At 40.6% G+C, this 21,970-nt stretch overlaps 2 protein-coding genes across 7 annotated transcripts in view; one reads left to right on the top strand and one right to left on the bottom strand.

The window, feature by feature from the left end:
- Positions 1–21,970, bottom strand: part of FRMD4B (FERM domain containing 4B) — a 425,720-nt gene that overhangs the window by 220,083 nt on the left and 183,667 nt on the right. For all 6 annotated transcript variants that reach the window (XM_086680927.1, XM_086680929.1, XM_086680961.1 and 3 more), the window contains one exon: positions 5,022–5,148. The gene's annotated coding sequence lies outside the window, so the exon portion shown is untranslated. The remainder of the gene's footprint in view (positions 1–5,021; positions 5,149–21,970) is intronic.
- The window catches only part of LOC147583550 (uncharacterized), a 49,823-nt gene that overhangs the window by 14,355 nt on the left and 13,498 nt on the right, over positions 1–21,970 (top strand). The window lies entirely within an intron of this gene.

The following is a 21,970-nucleotide window of genomic DNA, read 5'->3' as shown; positions in this document are numbered from 1 at the left end:
ACCCTTTAAATATGTGCAGTTCAATTGCTGGTCAGTTCTGCCTTAATAAAGCTATTAGAAAGCCCTTAATTGTAACAATTAAACATGGCACAGGCATATAAAGAAGTAAGTAATCTCCACTCATCTGACACCATTCATGAGATCATCTCCTTGGGGTTTCCAACATGAAGTGCATGCCCTTCCATATATTCTCTTTACTTTTATGAACCTGTGACTACGTTATAGGGTTTACACATTTTGCAAAATGGATGACCCATTCAAATGCTATTTTCACGGAATTTTATTATGGTTAAAAAAATCTCTTATTATGCATAAAAACTTCTGGGGGTTCTGATATTAAGTCTCATTATTGTATAGCCAACATGCCTTAGATGCTTTACCAACAAAGGGGATGTAAAACTACGAATAGAAGCAGTTTCCTTTGCAGGAAATTACTAGATAGAGGAGTTGGTCTTCTTTGAGGGAGGGATAAGATCAAGTTCTTTCTATATCGAGAGCCTGTTTTCCACAAGATGTAGTTTAATTTAGAAAAGGAAAACTATTTCTTGTTTTAAGCTGTAATTAAATTCTCACTCCAGGTTAAACATTGCACACACAGGGATGTTATATGTGAGCACATTCAATTGGAAACAGACCTTTCAGGATTGTTTTGGTTGTAAACTGGAAAATGGTACCAATTCTAGGGTTTTACCACAGGTCAGGATGACTTTTTTAAAAAAAACCCTTCAATTGAAAAAATGTTAAAATCTATGCTTACTGTGAAAAATGCAAAAAATATACAAGGATAGGGGATAAAATTTTCTTCTCTCCTGCTCTGCCCCTCATTCCATCTGTTAGACAATCACTGTCAATAATCTGAAGGTAACTTTCCAGACTATATGCCTGTGGGCACACGTGTGTGTGGGCCTCCTTTTATTTTTTGTCTGCTCATTTACTTTTTCTCTCAAGTTTTAAAAAATTCTGATAAAATAGATATGACATAAATCTGCCATTTTCATTTTTCAATGTACAATTCGTTGGCGTTAATTTCATTCACAATGTTGTGCAACCATCACCACTATCTAGTTCCAAGACTTTTTCGTCACCCCAAACAGTAGCCATTAATCCCATTAATCATTAATGCCCCATTCCTCCCTTGTCCCAATTCCTGGTAATCTCTACTTGCTCTATGAATTTGCCTAGTCCAGATAATTCACATAAGTTGAATCGTACAGTGTTTGTCCTTTTGTGTCACTTATTGTAATGTTTTCATGGTTTTTTTGCTTTTTCCCCCCTTTTTAATGTTTATTTATTTTGAGAGAAAGATAGAATGTGAGTGGGGGAGAGGCAGAGAGAGGGAGAGGGAGAGAATCCCAAGCAGGCTCTGTGCTATCAGCACAGAGCCCAACATGGGGCTCGAACTCATGAACCGTGAGATCATGACCTGAACCAAAATCAAGAGTTGGACACTTAACCGACTGAGCCACTCAGGCACCCCTGTTTTCAAGATTTATGCATATTGTAGCATGTATCAGAACTTCATTCCTTTTTATGGCGGAAGAATATTCCATCAAAGACCAAATTTTGTTTATCCATTCATCTGTTGATGACACTTAAGTTGTGTTCATTCGCTTTTGACAGACATGATCATAATATACACAATTTCAGGAGCTTTTCCCCTTTCAGTTAATACATTTCAGGGGCTACCTTGTCCTATTGGATGGAAATACCACCACTTATTTACTACTCTTCTATTAGTAGACACATAAACTGCTGCCATATTTTTGCTATTAAAACAGCGCTAGAGCAAACGTACTTGTGCATACAGTGTTTTGTATTCAGACCAGTTTGTCTGGAAGACAAACTCTTAAAAGTTCTATTATCTGGTCAATGCGAATGTGCATTTAACATTTTGACAAACACTGCCAAGTTAGCTTCCAAAAATATGGCCACTGTTGACAGTCTCATCGACAGTGATCATGAGAGCCTTTCTGTCCATGTCTTTCCCACAAGGGGTATTTAGAACTTCTTTCATTCTTGCCAGTTTGACAGGTGCACTTGGTTATTTAAATAAGGTATACTAGGGGCGCCTGGGTGGCGCAGTTGGTTAAGCGTCCGACTTCAGCCAGGTCACGATCTCGCGGTCCGGGAGTTCGAGCCCCGCGTCAGGCTCTGGGCTGATGGCTCAGAGCCTGGAGCCTGTTTCCGATTCTGTGTCTCCCTCTCTCTCTGCCCCTCCCCCGTTCATGCTCTGTCTCTCTCTGTCCCAAAAATAAATAAACGTTGAAAAAAAAATAAATAAATAAAACAAACAAATAAATAAATAAATAAATAAATAAATAAATAAATAAATAAATAAGGTATACTATAATCAGGGCTGATATTCAGTAGCAATGCATACGTGTAGCTGCACTTAATATTAAAATACAAAATTTTCTCCGTAGTGTTGGGCAACCGATCACTACCCTGAGCCCTACCCTCGAACCCCGCCCATCTCCACACAATCCAGCAACTGAAGGGAAACACCCTGCCCGGCACTACGGCCTATACCCATTTAAGTTGGTCCTTATTTGTGCTGTGCAGTTAATGTTTAGAATCTTTCTCCTGCCTCCATGAGTCAAATTTTTTTGTGAGACCCATTGATTATCTCCTTGCTCTAATTCTGAATCTCTAGTCCTCTAAAGAGATCATCTGTCTCAATTACAACACCTGTGCTCCTGAGATCAGGGACCCTGTCCTTCTCATTCATTTTTTCACTCCCAGAATGTTTTTCAAGTACATCAGATACAGCAGTTGCTGGACCAGGATCCCAGAATATTATTGTGAAAACATCAACCCAGCCTCACAGGACCTACAGACCAGTAAGAAAGGTAGGAAAAATAACTGAGGAAGCAAATAAAGAAAATAATTCCCATTAAGAATGAGTGCCCTAAAGGAAACAGGCTCTGATGACAATGAATGATTAACTTCTGCCCTCATTGCCTATCTGTATGTCCTTTCTTATACCTACTTTATTTTCTTTTAAAAATTAAAAAAATTTTTTTAACATTTATTTATTTTTGAGAGACAGAGTGAGACAGAGCACGAGTGGGGGAGGGGCAGAGAGAGGGGGTTACACAGAATCCAAAGCAGGTTCCAGGCTCTGAGCTGTCAGCACAGAGCCCGATGCAGGGCTCAAACTCACAATTGAGCCACCCAGGCACCCCACTTATACCTACTTTAAATAGCCAAGCTCATCGCCTGTCAGACTGGCAAGGATGAGAAAATTTCTGAATGTCCCTTGTTTCAAGGATATGGACAAAAAGACCCTCAAAGTTAATGTTGATGAGAATGACAACAAATGTAACAGTGATATTTTTGGAAGACAGTGTCATGGGGGGGCGGTGGCTCTCCTTAGTAGACAGGTCTGAGACAGAAAGGAAAGTGCAAAGGAGTCAGGTGCAGGGAGGGAGAGTATACAGGCTGCACTGGGTAGTGTGTGCAAAGGCTCACGGGTAGTGTGTGCAAAGGATCTGTTGTGATTGAAAGGGTCAGGAACAAGGTATGAGTGAGCCCAGAATGCAAGTGGGAGAAGCTGGAGATAAATCCGGCTAGGGCCGGATCACACCGTGCCTTACAGATTGCAGCCAAGAGTCTGAGATGACCTGCTTTGTAATTTAAGATCCTACACCACTTAAGTTTATATTCTCCAATTGTTCCCGAAGCACCTAAGTGACTACGAGTTTGAGAGACACACTGAGCCCCCTGTAGCTTTCTTTTATCCTTCCTAGTGCCCGTGGGTTCCCAAGATAGCAGCGTGGACGGTGCATACGCGCCCAGGGTGAGACATATCCGCCTTCACTTCCTCTGCACCCTTTAGGCTCCTCTACCTCTCTGCTCCACAGAAAACAACAGAGATTTCCATCTCTGAAGGACACTTTACTCAAGGATAAAATCAGCCACTAATTATTGAGCACTTTCTATGTGCTCACCATTCTCCCAGGTGCTTTGTATAATATTAACTCATTTCATCCACGTATCCTCATCTACCCAAGAAAACTGAGGCGAAGGAAGATGAGCCATTTTGACCACAGTCATAGAAGTGGTCAGTGGAAGACCAAGAATCTTGAGTCCATGTCTCTGACTGCTCAAGGATAGTCCTCTCCAGCCGGGTTGGTGCGTGGAAATTGCAATCCACCTGTTTATTTCACTCAAGGAAGCATTTCGAGAGACTGTGTAAATGCTGTCCTTAACTGTTGTACATTCTGCTTTGATACAACTCATACTTTTCACATTATACATCAATCTCCCTCAAATCAAATATGGACTGTGTCAAATATGGATTTCTGAGATCACCTAATGTAGAAACATCCTGAGACATCATACGCTAGCACTGCCCATGAGCCTGGCAGTTTGGTTTCCAGTTTGGGCTGCCACTGAAATATTTCAATTTCCCTCTTATTTTATTGTAAAAAGCCATGGAAAATAGGGGAAAGACGCAAAGGACTAACACTAAAGGTACAGAGCACACCTGTACTACAAGAAAGCTAAGGACAAAAATCACTGCATGTATAAAAATAATCAACTATTAGCTTGCTCAATTGTCCTCTGGACTTAAGCCGGTCAGTGTTCAACTGAGAACAAAAAGATAATAACTTTACAACTGTGTGTATAAAATATTGGAAATATATTGTAGGAAATGTGCCAACGGCACAGCACAGTTAGTTAGTACATCGGTTATTTTGGCTTTTGTTTGTTTTGCTTTCTGAAAAGAGAACCCCTTTGTAAAAGGTAAGTCTATTTTTCAACTTTTGGGCAGCTAGCTTTTATTTGAGAGTAAGGAATTAACTGTATTTACTAATTTTCTTCCTCATTTCTAGAACACAGATATTTTGATGGTAGATCATATTATGTATCCTATCCTATCCTATCCTATCCTATCCTATCCTATCCTATCCTATCCTATCCCCACTTGGTAAGTCTCTGTACACTCACACACATACGTGTAGAAACCCACTTTCCTGTTCAGCATCAGAGTTCAGCATTTACAGGTGTCCACTTACCTTTAGTAGTAGGTATTCTTCTGACTTCCTCTTGCTTTCACTGTAATAATCTTCGGATTTTGTTTGCCATGCATAGTTGTCATCTTTTTCTTTCACACATTCTTTCTTCCGGATTTCTCACCAAAGCCTGTAACCCAGAAAAGAGACGCTCCTTAATTTCTGTAGGCACGCAGGAAAGAACTAGAGTTCTCAAATCAGTGACACTTCTAATTTATTTCTAGTTTTCCCTTGGCTGGCTACGGTTTAATCACCGTTTTAGAAATTTACCTAACGAGATTTAAAATAGAGCTATCTTGACATACAAATGAAATTGAGGCTGTTCTCAACAACTAAGTGATTTGGCCTCTTACATAATGCATTTCATTGAATAGACAGTGTTACCGTCTCTGTAGAAGGAGATTCCACAGGGCTGAAAGTTATCTACAGTAGTTGTAAATTCAGGGTGACAAAAGTGGGAGAAATCAATAAAGCATCAGCGCAGAATCCATGTTATAGAATTACTGGAACCAGGATAGCACTCCCAAATCTCGTTTTTAACAGATGTCAGTTGTGGAGAGAATGAAGCACATGTCATGAATACTGATGAAATTTAGTGTGTGTCTTGCGCCCTAAGATGCTCATTTATATGTATTTGTCATTTTCTCTAGAAAAGAAAAGGAAACAGCTATCCCTCGGAAGCTCTCCTTAAGTCAGGAAGTGTGCTTCTTGTCAGCTGTGGGCCAAACTGTTTCACACCCAGGAGTGTGTAAAAAGTGGACAAGAAGGCGGAAGCAGCAGGTGTGGCATTCGCTGTTTTGCCGTGTGAGTGGATAAAACTCGACTTGTCCACCCATCCCGCACTGCACCTCCCCATTCCACCTGAGCCTCAGCTCTCCCTGGACATGGACACAGGCGTGAAGTGGAAGATGGCGGCCGGAAGCAGAAAGAATTCAGGACAATTTGTTCATCAGCACCTTTGCTCCTGTCTCCTTACTGATGCCATATGATACACCCATCTTTTCTAACAGGAACGAGATATTCCAGGGGCTCCACCACAATGAGAGCTGAGAGTTTCTTTTCTTTTCTTTTTAATGTTTATTTATTATATTGAGAGAAAGAGCATGAGTGCGGAAGGAGCGGAGAGAGGGTGACAGAGAATCTCTGCGCTGTCAGCAGAGAGCCTGATGCAGGGCTCGAATTCACAAACCATGAGCTCATGACCTGAGCCAGAACCAAGCGTTGGATGCTTAATGGACTGAGCCACCCAGGTACCCCAGCTGGGAGTTTCTTGTGGGCAATATTTGCAGTATCCTTTTAGGACAAAAATAGATTTTAGGAAACAAACTAATTTACTTATCGTTGAATCTTAAAGCCAGTAAGACCCTAATTTTATGTGAGGTGTGTTAAATTCAATATTAAAATGCTAACAAAAAAATTAAATTTAAATAGTGGGATCTAATGTTGATAGAGTGTAGCCATGGGACTGCAGTAATGGTTTGGGTAGGATGAAATCAGAATGAAGACCTCTCACATCCAGCCATCTCCTTAGACCCCGTGGCTTGCAGGGAAAATACTGGGTATAGAAGATACGAGAGGGATAGTGTAGTCCCAGCCCCCACTTTACGGTAAGATAACTGAGGCTTCGAGAGAGGGAAGGGGACCTGCAGGAGAACCACATGGAGAACTGGCACCGTCGTGACTCCGTACGTTTTCTGCTTTATCAAAACGTCTCTCTACAAATTCCATGTGTCCACCAGGTTACATAAGTTCCTGGACTGGGGGTTAGACCTTGTAAATAGTGATATAACAAGCAGCCTGGATCACAGGGCAGAAGAGAGAGAAAGGCAATCATTTATTGAGTGCCCACCATAAGCCATTTAGTGCACAGGGCATAGCACTTACATTGCAGCTAATGCTTCTGGGAACTGTGAAAATCATATAGGAATCATTATCTTATGAAGATGAGGAAACTGAGTCATGGCAAGAGGATACTTTATTTGAGGTGACACACAGCTAGTAAGTTCTTTGTTGTTTTTGTTTTTGTTTTTTTATTTTAATTCCCGTACAGTTAATATACAGTGTTGTAATAGTTTCAGGTGTATGATATAGTGATTCAACACTTCTATACATCACCTGGTGCTCATCACAAGTGCACTCCTTAACCTCCATCACCTATTTCACCCATCCCCCCCCCACCTACCTCCCTTCTGGTAACCATCGGTTTGTTCACTTTTATTAAGAGTCTGCTTCCGGCACCTGGGTGGCTCAGTCAGGTGAGCATCCGACTTCAGCTCAGGTCATGCTCTTACGGTTCGGTTCGTGAGTTCAGCCCCGCATCGGGCTCTGTACTGACAGCTTAGAGCCTGGAGCCTGCTTCCGATGATGTGTCTCCGTCTCTCTCTGCCCCTTTCCTGCTCACACTCTGTCTCTCTCTGCCTCTCAAAAATAAAGAAAACTAATAAAAAAAAAAAAGAGCCTGCTTCTTAATTTGTCTCTCTTTTTTCCTTTGCTCATTTGTTTTGCTTCTTAAATTCCACATATCAGTGAAATCCTATGGTATTTGTCTTTCTCTGACTGACTGATTTCTTTCTTCCTTTTTTTCTTTCTTTCTTTCTTTCTTTCTTTCTTTCTTTCTTTCTTTTTAAGCAGCAGGTAAAAGTTTATTAGAGTAAGATTGGAAAGGAAGAATAACAGGAAATCTCTCTTTACAGAGAGGGGACATTCGAAAGTGAATGACTTATTTCACTTAGCATTGTAATTTCTAGCTCCATCCATGTCACTGCAAATGGCAATATTTCATTCCTTTTTATAACTGGATAGTATTCCATTTTATATACACACGTACACACACCATGTCTTTATCCATTCATCTATTGATGGACACTTGGAATGCAAACTGGTGCTGCCATTCTGGAAAAACAGTGTGGAGTTTCATTAAAAAGTTAACAATAGAACTACCCTATGAGCCAGCAGTTGCACTACTGGGTATTTACCCCAAAATACAAAAACACTAATTCCAAGGGATACATGCACCCTTATGTTTATAGCAACCTTATCTACAATAGCTAGTAAGTTCTTTGGTTCCATGGCCCGATATACTCTGACTTCCTACCTGTAATGAGCAGCAACTGTAAACCCAGGAAATATGCATCTCTTTGAAAACTCCAGATCCCAAGAATAGAAACGGAATGGATAGTGTTTTAAAGAAGACTAAAGAAGAGAACAGAGGAAACATAAGTTAAAAGCACTATGGGAGTATATTCAACAATTCAACTCTTAATGTGTAGGAGGGAAATGTCTTAAGATCTTTGAATATACCAAATATGCAAATGCAATTAGAACATATCATGTAACTTCACCCATAAAATTCAGTGAAGGATACTTGTCATATTAAGAACCTACAGGTGAGCAAATAAGTTCAAGGTCTCAGTGAGTTAGGATGCCTGAGATATGATCACCTCTTTGCTTAGGCTGTCATAACAAATGCCATATACTGAGTGGTTTGAACAGCCTTCACAGTTCTAGAGGCTGGAAGTCCAAGGTCAAGGTGGCAACAAGGTTTGGTTTCTCCTGAGGTGCATGTATCTTTTTGAATTAGTATTTTTATTTTCTTTGGGTATACACCTACCAGTGGAATTACCGGATCATATGGTAATTCTATTTTTAATATTTTGAGGGACGTCCATACTGTTTTCCACAGTGGTTATACCAGTTTGCCTTCCCATCAACAGTGCACGAAGGTTCCTTTTTCTCCACATTCTTGCCAACACTTGTTGTTTCTCATGTTGTTGATTTTAGCCATTCTTACAGGTGTATGGTGATATCTCACTGCGGTTTTGCTTTGTATTTTTCTGATGATTAGTGACGTTGAGCATCTTTTCACAAGTTCGTTGGCCATCTGTATATCATCTTTGGAAAAATGTTTATCATGTCTTCTGCCCATTTTTAAATTGGATCATTTGTTTTTTGTGTGTTGGGTTGTAGAAATTCTTGGTATAATTTAGATATTAATTCCTTATTGGATACATCACTTGCAAATATCTCCCCCCATTCAGCAGGTTGTCTTTTCGTTTTGTTGCTGGTTTCCTTTCCTGTGCAAAAGCTTTTTATTTTGGGGTAGTCCCAAGAGTTTAACTTGCTTTTATTTCCCTTACCAAAGGAAACATCTAGAAAAATGTCTCTATGGCTGATGTCAAAGAGATCGCTGCCTATGTTTTCTTCTAGGAATTTTATGGTTTCAGGGGTCACATTTAGGCTTTGGTCCATTTTATTGTTATGTGTGGTATAAGACAGTGGTCCAGTTTCATTCTTTTGCATGTAGCTGTCCACTTTTCCCAATGCCATTTGTTGAAAAGAAGGTCTTTTTCCCATTGGATATTATTGCCTCCTCTGTCATAGATTAATCGGCCATATAATCATGGGTTTATTTCTGGGCTTTCTATTCTGTTCCATTGATCCACGTGTCTATTTTTGTGCCAGTACCATACTGTTTTGATTACAACAGCTTTGTAGTGTATCTTGACATACGGGATTGTGACACCTCCAGTTTTGTTCTTCTTTTCGAAGATTGCTGTAAAGGTCTCATTTTCACTTAATTACCTCTTCGAAGGCTTTCTCTCCAAATATAGTGACATTCTGAAGTATCGGGGGGTCAGAGCCTCAACATATGAATCTTAGGACACAATTTAGTCCATACTGCCCACTCAGTAACTATTTCTGTTGCCACAGCAGTGCAAAGCCAGGTACTAGAAAAACAACAAACCTGCTACATGCCATCAACATTCAGCGTCACCCATAAAGATTCGAAGCCCTCTACTATTTGAATTCAGGCCCCTAAGGGTCTATTACAGGTTTTAAATTTTAAAAAGTAAAGGTGGGAAAGGTCATGATTCAACAACCTTTGGTCACAACGGTCTAAACCAGGGGTCAGAAAAGTATCGCCTGCAAATTAAATCCAGCCTGCTGACTGTTTCTGCAGGTAAAGTTTTTTGGCACGCAGTCACAACCAGTCATTTAAAGATTGCCTCTGGTTGCTCCGGAGCTACAATTACACAGCTGAATAGCTGTGCCGGAGACCCAAGACCAAAAGTATTTACTATCTGGCCTTTGACAGAGATAGTTTGCCAACTCCTGCTTTAATCTATGGTAGTCAGGGTTTTTGTTTTTTGTTTTTTTTTTTATTGTAGGACTTTTCAGGGTCTGGAAAATATATGCTTCAAACTTCAAGGGGAGGATATACAGTAAAACTGCATCTTGCATTGGAAGTAATTTCTAAAGTTAGTTCAAACTGAAAACTGTGAATGATCAGAACGAACACTGGGAATCCCTTAGGGAAAGTGCCACACCACACAGTCTACCATCGCACGTCATCATCAACATGGCCAGGTTTTCCTTCAAAGTTGCAACAGATAAAATTGCTTTTGAGCACCACATGAAAGAGTTGGCTTTCTTTACGGGCTCCTGTATAAAAACATGCCTACGAATCGCCCTCGGCATGGTAAGACGCTTGAAGACACTGAGAACTGCCAGGAGGGTCAGGATACCAACTCACACTAACGTCTTCAATTTGCCAAAGTTAAATATGCACTCGCTGTGACTTTGCAGGAGGTGGTTGTTGTCGTTGTTGTTTGCACTGTTTCCCAATTTAACCTCTCCCATCTCATGCCCCCAAGCCCCCAGTGCCAGAAGCTTATAATAGGACCTGTGTTTCATGGCATGCATTTAAAGAAATGCAGAAATACTAAAATACATGGGTATTAGGGACCAATCAACTGAACAGAAGACATGTATGAGGCTTTCTTAACACTAATTATAAAAGAAGTGTAGGACAAAGCCGCAATAAGACACCACTTAATACCCATTAGGTGGGATATTTTTTTTTAAGTGAAAAATAACAAATGTTGGTGAAAATGAGGAGAAGTTAGAACGCATTGCAGATGGGGATGTAAAATGGTGCAGCCTTTGTAGAAAATGATTTGAAAGCTCCTTAAAAAATTAAACATAAAATTACCACAAGATACAAGAATTCTGCTTCTGGGTACATACCCCAAAGAACTGAAAGCAGACGGTTGTGCACCTGTTCATAGCTGCATTATATGTTATATTGTTCACAGTAGCCCAAAGGCAGGAATAATCCAAGTGTCCACTGACAAGATAAATGGATAAACAAAACGTGGTATATACATACAATGGAGCAGTATCCATTTTTAAACAGAATGGAATCCTGATACATGCTACATTGTGGATGAATTTTAAAAACACTATGGTAACTGGAATGAACCAGATGCAATAGGACAAATATTGTATGATTTCACTTGCATGCGGTGCCTCGAGTAGTCAAATTCATACAGATGGAGAGTAGAACAGAGGTTATCAGAGCATAGGGGACTGAGGAATGGAAGTGATTGTTTAATGGGCGCAGAGTTTCAATTTGGAGTGATGGAAAAGGTTCTGGAGACCCATGGCCATGAAGGTTTTACAACACTGTGAATGTACTTAACGCTGCTGAACTGCATATTTAAAAATAGTCGGAAGGGTAAACTTTTTTTTTTAAGCTTGAGAGAGGAAAGAGCACAAACAAGGGAAGGGCAGAGAGACACAGACAGAGAGAGAATCCCAAGCAGGCTCCACACTGTCAGTGCAGAGCCCGTAACAGGGCTCCATCCCACAAACCGTGAGATCATGACCTGTGCCAAAACCAAGCGTCGGACACTTAACCAACTGAGCCACCCAGGTGACCCTAGAATGGTAAGATTTACATTATGTATATTTTACCACAATAAAAAATGCTCCAGAAAAAAAATTTTTAAAAATGTAGGAGCGTAATTGCAGGGATGGGGATAGAGAGGGCTTAAATTGTTTATACAGAACGTCTCATTCTGCTAAAAAAAAAAAAAAAAAAAAGGCAGCCAACAAATCTTTGGCCTGCGTAGGTGACAACATCATAGCTTGGAAGACAGAGGAAGCAATAAAGGGAAGTGTTATTCCAGAAAGACCTTTAGGTGATAGAGAAATGAAGCAGAAAAGTGGTCACGTGCCCTTGGAGTTCAAAGTAGTATTGGCAGGGATGCTCGGGTCCTCACTTGGCTCCTCCCGAGCCCGAGTCTTCTTCCAGCACAGCCTCACTGCCCCCTTGTCCCCATGCTCACTCCCATGCTCACCCTTCCATTCGCCCCATCCACTGTCCACTCAGCAGCCTGAGTGCTGGCGAAAATACAGTATTACGCAAAGGATGATGTGACAAACTCCTGTCCGCGTCACTGTGCCGTCACTCAAAATGAACTAATGTTGTTCTTCGCATTCATTAACTCTTTTGAGAAACAGAACCACATGGAACTTAAACCCCTCCAGTTCACACATGGATATGCCTGTGTGTGTGTGTGTCCAAAACAACATATCCTACAGTAGTGCAGGTTTTACAGTTTTTATAAAGTATAGCATGCTGTATATTACACTGTACTCCACATTGTTTTTGAGACATCTTCATTTTGGTCCATACAGATCTAGGTCATTGACTGTTGTATGGCACTCTATAATACAACCATACCATAGTTTAATTCTCCTTTTCTGGACTGATGGCTATTGGGTGGGGTCCAATCATGACAAAGGATGCTCCGATGGACACCCTTCACAATCCTCCTCTAGAGTCCAGATCCCTCTGTTCAGTGGCAGAGGCTGTCCCGGCCCATTAGTATTGTGACAGCCCTATGTATACCTGCAGGACTTTGTCCTGGTTAAGTCCAGCTCTCCTGGGGGCATCTGAAAATGGGAGAGAGCTCTTTTGTGAATTGGGGGTGGAGGAGAGCAGGGATGCTAAATTTCTACAGTGCATGAAAGTCTCGAGGGACAGAGACTTGCCCCTCACAAAAATACCAAGTGCCCCTCCTTGGAGAAACAATGTTGCTAACTTTCTGTCTGCAGGAAAATCTGTTGTGGAATATGTGCATTCTCAAGTGCAACTGGGGGATGACAATTTATTCTCCAAGTGCTGTTTATCTCAATTCCTGGCCAAGTTTTACTTGTCTAATTCAACCTTTTGAATTTCTGCTACACCGACAGGCATAAAATGCTATCCTGGGATTTTAAACTGGCGTTTCTTGCTTTTATCAGTGATGTGGAAAGCCTTTTCACATTTTTATTACTCATTCATGTCTTCCCCTCAAGACACGGACTGTTAGTAAGTGGCCCATTTTTCCTACTGGGTAGTTTGACTCTTCCTTATTGATTTACAGGAATTTGCTAGAGATTCTAGAAACCTGGCTTTTGTCAGTTATTTCAGGTTGCAAATATCTTCTATTGGTTTGTCACTTGCCTTTTAATTTTATGGCATTATTTTGTGCAGAAGTTATACATTTTGACATAGTGAAATCCATCAACTTCATCATTCTTGAGTGGTTTTGTGTCTCTAGCTTACAAAATCTATGTTATCCTAACGGTATAAAGATACCTTCTTTTTATCTACCTACAGGTTTTGAACTTTTACATTTTATACTTAGGTTTTCAATTCACCTCAATTTATTTTTGTACGAAGTGTAAATCTGGAAGTTTATTATTCCATAAGGAGAAATAACTTACTTCTGATACTCATTTACTTCTGATATTCTATGTTTTCCATTCTGAATTTCAATGCTTCCTGTGTCTATAGGGTCTACAGGGAAGGGTCTATATTTGTTCAGTCTCTATTCTGTCCCACTGACCTATTTTTCAATACCCCTATACCTATAACATAATGTCTTAATTACTATGGTTTTATAAATATTTTGATAATTAGGGGAAACATTCCTTCCTTCTTCTTCTTTTGCAAACCTCCCTTATTACGTTCTTGAATTTTTTTTATTTATTATTTTTTTAAAAATTGTAATGCTTACTTATTTTTTGGGGGGCAGGGGCAGAGAGAGGGAGACAGAATCCAAAGCAGGTTCCAGGCCCTTAGCTACCAGCACAGAGGCTGACATGGGGCTTTAACTCACGAACCATGAGATCATGACCTGAGCCGAAGTTGGTTACTTAACTGACTGAGCCACCAAGGTGCCCCAAATTCTTGCATTTTTACATTTCCATTCAATTTTAGAATGCTGTTGGGATTTTGTTCAGAACCTCAATGAATTTATAAATCCTTTCTTCGGTAAAAATCAGCATTTTATAATATTGGTCTTTCCTTTCCATGTATATGGTATATCCTACCATTTCTTTAGTTCTTTTGTGGTTCCCAGTAACTTTCTCCTGAAGTAGTTGAACATTTTCTTAAAACTGGACTTCCAGTTTCTATATAATTTTGAGTGCTGAAGTGGTTTTTTTTAAAAAAAAAAAAAACAACAACTCAAATCTCATGATATCAACTGTCCTTCCCTGAATGTAGGTCTCCTGAGGCTTTCTATTACACTTAAAATAGAATCCAAACTGCTTACTGTGGCATGATTACAGTATGTGGCTTGGCACTGTCTTCCTCTTGAACTTTAACTTGAATCTTGTGTTAGCCATGCCAGTTTTCTTTATACATGCCAAATATATCAAGCTAATTTCTCCTCAGGACCTTGTCCTTGCAGCCTCCTTTTATGGAAACTTGTTCCCCAGATATGCACATGGCTGGTTTCTTCTTGCCACTAAGGCCTCAGCTCAGATGTCACCTCTCACGCTGTCCCTTCCCACTAGACAATAGCCCTTCAATCATTCATAATGGCATAGCTCCTTTATTTCTTCACAGCTCTTGTCACCATTTAAAATTATCTTGTTTAACTCTACTGGTGTTTCTCCATAATAGACTGTGAGCTCTACATAATTGGGACTCTGCTGTCTTATTCCCTCCCATGTCCTCAGCATTTCAAATGGTTTCTGGTACACACAAAGTAGTCAATGAATAGGTATTGAATAAATAAGTGAGTGAATAAATGAACGAACTTGGATTTCACCTTGTCCCCTGGTTGATCCTTCTATGTCCTCTTATATCAGCGAAGTGTTCCCTTTCTCCCACTGGCCACATACTAGCAAATAAATAATAATTTGCAGACATTTCTAGTCTCTCAAAGAAATAGCTTGACCATAGGCATACTTATAAAGGGAATTCCAAACACATCTGTATTCTGAAAACCAGGTTTCTAGCTTATATGGAACAGAGAAGCCTTCATTCTCCCATTCACCCTATTTCTACTCCCAAGAGATAACCATCGACAGTTTCTTTGTGTGGAGTCAGAAACTTTTTACCCATTTACTTGTATGTATGTATGTATCTAGCTATCGTCTATCTATCACAGGTTAGAGAATTTGAATGACTCAATATGGGAAGTTTTATTCTTATTGACAAAGTATTATTTTTCAGTGGATCTGAGTTTGTTAAAAAAGCAGATTCCTACTCCCACCTCTAGAGGTTCTGATTTCACAAACCAGGGGTGGGTCCCAGAAATCTTCATTTTCGACAAGCATCCTAGATAATTCTGATGCAGGTGGCTCAAAAACCACTCTTTGGGAAATGCTCCCCAAGTCAAGGCCATTTAACACCATCCTTATTTAAGACCATGCATCCTCCTGAACACTAGGGGGCAGATGGAGCCACGTGCATGCCCAGTGTTAAGATGTCACAACCCCTTTGCTCAGAAAGAGGGTGTGGCAGATACTGAGCCTCCATTAAGACCCCAAGAATCTAGACTGCTTGTGAAGCCACATCAGCAATCAGGAAAACAGCTCAAAACTGAGAAAACCTGGGTTCTAAACTCCACACTGCCCCGCACCTCAGTTTCTTCACGTGCAAAATGAGAAGTTGGACCAGATAATCCAACAAGCCCCTTTCCACACTAACATTTTATGAGAAACTTTAACATCACATGGATTTCTTTGTGATTGGGCTATGGCTGATTTTGATCCTGTACCTTCCAAATTTTCTAGGACGGGCTTAGGTTATTTTTATAATGCAAAAGAAAATAATCCAAAACATTTAAAAAGATTTTTCTCATCGTTACTCCAACAGCATTTTCACAAACTGAGATGCTTCTGTTTCAGTGCTAACGTTCACTACTCTCCATGAATACAGAGAAACAACAAAATCTCAATGCGCCTAGGTCAAGGCAATTTAATGCCATTCTTGCTTGTTTGAAGCAACTTTAAAATTTGCTCAATAGGCAAAATTGAATCTGTGACTCTATGCAAGATGGTAAACATGGAAACGAAACAGCCCAAGATTCAATCTCAGCCCAAATCTCATACTACATGGAGAAATGAGCAATATTTAAATATTTAATAATACCCTGTAATTTTTATAGACTCCTGGGCTTCCGAGTTTCTGACAAAGTAATCCCCGAGCCATAATTAACAAAAAAAAGGCAACCTTCCTAAAAGTTTTCCAGAGCACAAGTAAACTCCTCAAAGTACTTCCTTGGCAGTGAGTGTGTTGGGAATAGTGGCATACCAGCAGTAAACAAGAGCTAGAGTTTGGATATTGCTCTGAACTGATGATGGATGTTGGCTGAAATGGCTTTTAGGAAAAGAAGGTTGTGATTAGAAAATCATGACATTTCCAGCACTCATTTATTAGCATGTCTGGAAAATCACAGATGAGAGATAACAGAGTCTTTGCAACCTGAGTTCCATTCACAGGATGTTTACAAATAATTAACTGCTATTCAATCTTCAGAGTCATTTGGTCAGTGTCCTAAAGGCAAAGCAAGGATACAGACACCATAACCAATCACTGTAGGTGGTCTCCTAATAAAGACTTCCATTAGCTACTAGTTGCTCAGACCATAAAACTATGGATGCTTTCCCTACCACTTCCCATTGCTCCAACCCTCGCAGCACTACCACTATGGTCCGCCCCTCAATTTGTTCCTATCTCCTTATTTCTAATGCCACCAGTCCAGTCCAAGCCACAATCATCTTTCCCTTAGACTATTTCAACAGTCTTCTTATTAATTTCCCCACTTGACCCAACACAATCCCTTCTTCACGTAGTGGCCATATTTACACATCAGATAATTTTTCCCCCTGCTTAAAGCCCTTCAATAACTTCTCATTATTATTATTTTTTTGAGAGAGGGTGCAAGTTGGTGGGATGCAGAGAGAGATAGAGAGGGAGAGAGAGACAGAAGTGGGGCTCCCCCAAAGCAAGGCTCAAACTCACTCAAAGCGGAAATCCTGCTCACCCAAAGTGGGGCTTGAGTACACGGATGTGGGACTAAAACTCATGAACGGTGAGATCATGACCTGAGCCAAGTCGGATGCTTAATGACTGAGCCACCAAGGTGCCCCGATATCTTCTCATGTTCATGGAATAAAACTTAAGTTTTATCTGCTCTCCACCTCTGAAGCGTCATTTCACGACAGACCTTCTTCCACCCTTGATACGTCCCACATTTGCTTCCTTTTCCTTCCTTACTTTGCCGAGCTCATTCTCACTTACTGTCCTCACTGCTCAGATTACTGTTTCTCTAGACTGTCACACAGCTGGTTCCACCTCATCTTCCCAACTCAACATGCAGGATCTTCCCTGACCACTATATCCTGTATGGTATCAACCTGCATTTGTGTTATTCTCTACCCTTGCGTATTTCCCGTACGATCCTGAAATTCCATTGTTTACTTGATGGCTACCCACCCCTCCACTAGAACGTAAGCTCCCGGAGGAGACCGACCTTGCTTGTCCTATTCACTGCTGAACCCCCAGAGTCCAGGACAATGCACACAGTACTCAATGACTTTTTGTCAATGGGGCACCTGGGTGGCTCATTCGGTTGAGTGTCCGACTTTGGCTCAGCTCATGATCTCACGGTCCACGGGTCTGAGCCCTGCGTCGGACTCTGTGCTGACAGCTCAGAGCCTGGAGCCTATTTCAGATTCTGTGTCTCCCTCTTTCTCTCTCCTCCCCTGCTCACGCTCTCTCTCTTCTCAAAAATAAACAAATGTTAAAAAAAAATTTTTTAAATGACTTTCTGTCAAATGAATGTATGTGTTGTTTTAGATTCAAGCAGGATCCAACTTTTCAGTGCTCCCTGTCCATTCAGAATCAAAACGCAATTACTTGCCCATGCTACAAGTTGTTAATGTGCAGAAGAGACCTATGCTTCTCCAAGAACATCCTCATCGTTACCCCACAATTAGGTTAGAGCCTCCAACTTAGAGCTCATTGCTCTGAAAGCAGAGAATTCTTGGGAGATGTCAGATGAAGCTTAAAACCTCGTTGACAAGCTGACTCGTACAGTGTATCTTGACTTGGAGGAATGATTGTGTAGCTTGTCAACGCTGGAAGTGAAGGGTTTACGGTGTGAGTGGGTGGATCACTGTGTCACATGGCCTGAGGCAGGTGGATATTTTTAAAATGCTAAGGAAATCTGCTAGGATAGTCTGTACACTAGCCAGGCATTCAATCGGGCGGGGGGGGGGGGGAGCTCATTTGGGGCCCAGATAAGAGGTTCAACTAATTTTACATGCGCCCCATACCAAGGTAATTTCACTCTGACTGGCAGAGTGAACTACGGAGGGTTAGCAACAGGCAATTTTCTGCACAGTATCATGATTTATAAATCATTTCTACCAGTTTGTCATCTCTTTTGTTTCTTGAGGCAATTCTAAAGGTTGGTCAAATACTTGTTACACCGATTTTATTGTATGTGTGTGTATCAGACTCCATCTCACAATGAGTAAATACTGAAACTTGATTTGGAATCAAAATCTTGGAAGATCAGTGTTTAGGGAGTATACTCATAAACCAACGAAAGATACTGCAAAAGGCATTTTATTATTTTTTATTTTTCAAAGTTTATTTATTTGAGAGAGAGAGTGTGCATGCACACGTGAGTGGGGGAGGGGCAGAGAGGGAGAGAGAAAATCAGAAACAGGCCCTGCACTCAGCACAGAGCCCGACGTGGGGCTCAATCCCACGAACCCAGAGACCATGACCTCAGCGGAAACCAAGAGTCAGACGCTCAACCGACTGAACCACCCAGGTGCCCCAAAAGGCATTTTAAAAACCAACTTTAGGGGCGCCTGGGTGGCTCAGTCGGTTGAGCGTCCGACTTCCGCTCAGGTCATGATCTCACGGTCCGGGAGTTCGAGCCCCGTGTGGGGCTCTGTGCTGACAGCTCAGAGCCTGGAGCCTGCTTCGGATTCTGCGTCTCCCTCTCTCTCTGACCCTCCCCCGTTCATGCTCTGTCTCTGTCTCAAAAATAAATAAAAAAAAATTAAAAAAAATTTTTTTTAAATCAACTTTACTGAGGTATAATTTACATACAATAAAATATTCCCACTTTAAGTGTTCAGTTCATCAGATGCTGACATATATTCACTTCTGTACTTATCAGCACAACCAAGACATAGAACATTTCTATCTCCTGAAAAGTTCCATTATGGTCCTGTGTACGATATCCTCCCTCTTACTTCCTACCTCTGCCCCAGGCAACCACTGCTCTTCTTTCTGTCACTAGGTATTAGTGTGCTTTTTCTAGAATTTCATAGGAGTTGAATCCTATAGTCTAAATTTTGCGTGCTTGGCTCCTTTCGCTCAGCATGATATCTCTGAGCTACATCCATATTGTTGCACATACTCATAGTTTGTTCTTCTTTTAAATTATTTTGTTTTATTTTACGGTATTCTATCGTATGGCTAGACCCCAAACGGTTTATCCATTTACCTGCTGATGGGTATTTGGATTGTTTCCAGTTTAGAGCTACAAAAAAGGCAACCGTATCGACACTCCAGGGCAAACCTTTGCATGGACATATATTTTCATTTCTTTCCTGTAATACCTTGGAGTGGACTGGCTGGGTCTTCTAATAAGGGCATTTTCAATTTTAGCAAAACTGAAAAGTGTGTTCTAAATGGCTTTGCCACTTTAAATCCCACCAGCAGTGTGTGAGAGTTCCAGTTGCTCCACGTCCTCACCCACACTCGGTATTGTCAGTCTTTTAATTTTAGCCACTTTAATAGGTATTTGCTGGTATCTCATTGCGTTTTGAATTTGCATTTCCTTGAGGCTAATAATATCGAGCATCTTCTCACATGCTTATTGCCCATTTGTATAACTTACACAAAATACAATTTGAAAGATAAGAAATATAAGTACTTCTATCTCTTATGTGCAAGAACTTGCCTTATTTTAGAAGCAGTTTTGAAAAACGCAACCTGAAGAGGATATATATAAAATATTCAGACTATAAAGTTAAAATATATTTAGAGGACACATTAAAACTAATGAAAACAATAACATGGTAGAAAAGATCCACATTTTATTAGCTTTGTATTCTATACCGCACATTCATCTAATGCTCTAAGAAACCAGGAAGCCTGAATTTGCAGAAAGGGGATGAGATTAAATTAACTTGATCTCAGCGAAGAAGGAAAAGGCTTGGCCCTCTTCACTTCTCATTATTCTCTCTTCTCTAGACTTCATTTTATAGGCCATAGGTTCAATTATTCACAGTATCTTTTTATATCTAGTCTCATAAAACTGTAAGGTGAATCATTACAAAATTAATATTCAACAGGCTTTATATAACTCTGCTTAATGCAATGCATAACTCAGATTTTTATCACCCCAAGGCCTCTCAAGATCTATAAATGAAACCAACTTAATAAAAGACCATGTATTTTAACTCTAACATAACCTACACAACCTCAACACTACATAACCACTCAATGTAGACTAGACAATCAGACATGACAGAAATGGACTGTATATAGAAGGTCAACCTGTGCATGAAGATTCTGATGATGACAACCAAAATTTTGCTGTGACTCATTTGTTTAGAGGAACTCATGGCTCTAATGAAAAGGAGATTAATTTGCTTCCAGAGCATTCACACAGGAATCACTGTACACTTTTTACACCATGTGACCCTAAAAAATTTTCTGATTCCTAAATAATGGTCCCCTCCTAGGAAGGACAAAAGCTAGTGAATGCATCTACCAAAATCCACCCTCTAATCTCTACCCAAATACATGTACATATTTCCAACCACGAAGGAATCTTAAAGATCATTCGGTCCGGGGGCACCTGGGTGGCTCAGTCAGTTAAGTGTCTGACTTCAGCTCAGGTCATGATCTCATGGTTCATGAGTTTGAACCCTGCATCGGGCTCTGTGCTGAAAGCTTGGAGCCTGGAGCCTGCTTCAGATTCTGTGTCTCCTGCTCTCTCTCTCTGCCCCTTCCCCACTAGCATCCTATCTCTCTCTCTCTCTCTCTGTCTCTCTCTCTCAAAAATAAATACACATTTTTAAAAAAAGGTCATTCAGTCTAATGATCACATTTTACACAAAGAAAAGGCAATCAAGGCCCCGACAAGTGAAATGACCGGTTTGAGGTCAGACAACCAGTTGAGAGGAGCCGGGTGTTAAATTCAGATCTCGGACTCAGACTCCAGAGTCTTATGATTTTTTTGCCCAAGACTTTTTTTTTTTCTCCTGTCCTCAATAGTTACACAGGGTAGATGTAGACATTGCTATCCTTTCTGATCTATTTTAATGTCCTCAAATTAATAGATGTGAAAACTAAGGTTCACAACATGAGGAATCACGGCTCATCCAAGGTCGGGGAGAGAATCAATGGCAAAGCTGAGACCAGTGACCACTCCTATGGTTTACAGCTTGATGCTCCTCTCTTCATGCCTGGCTGCCTTTCTTCTCTGGTGGGCAGGATGGTTTCCCGTCTTACCACCATTAAGTGGTCTTGGCGTGTTACAATCCATTCGCCACTTCCATAATGAGTAAGTTATGCCGAGATCATATGAAAAGCCCACAGTCCTAGGTTGGTACCAAGGCTCTGGCAACATCTAACACACAGCTGTTGTGAGGATGCACATTCCATTTTGACAAAAGACACGTGCCTGGGTTTTGTCATGTTGGTCTGAGATAACGTAACGTGCAGAAAGAGGGACTAGCAGGGAAAGAGAGATTACTTCCCCAGACTCTCACATAAATGATTCTTTCTTTGCATAATGGAGCTCTAAATAAATAAAATACAAAATGAATGTTTACAACATTACAGTTGC

Source organism: Puma concolor, chromosome A2 (genome assembly GCF_028749965.1).
Source record: "Puma concolor isolate L17-30 chromosome A2, mPumCon1.1.hap2, whole genome shotgun sequence".
Classification (NCBI taxonomy): Eukaryota; Metazoa; Chordata; class Mammalia; order Carnivora; family Felidae; genus Puma; species Puma concolor.
The sequence above is the reverse complement of the archived record's forward strand: the minus strand, read 5'-3'. Positions and strand labels throughout refer to the sequence as shown.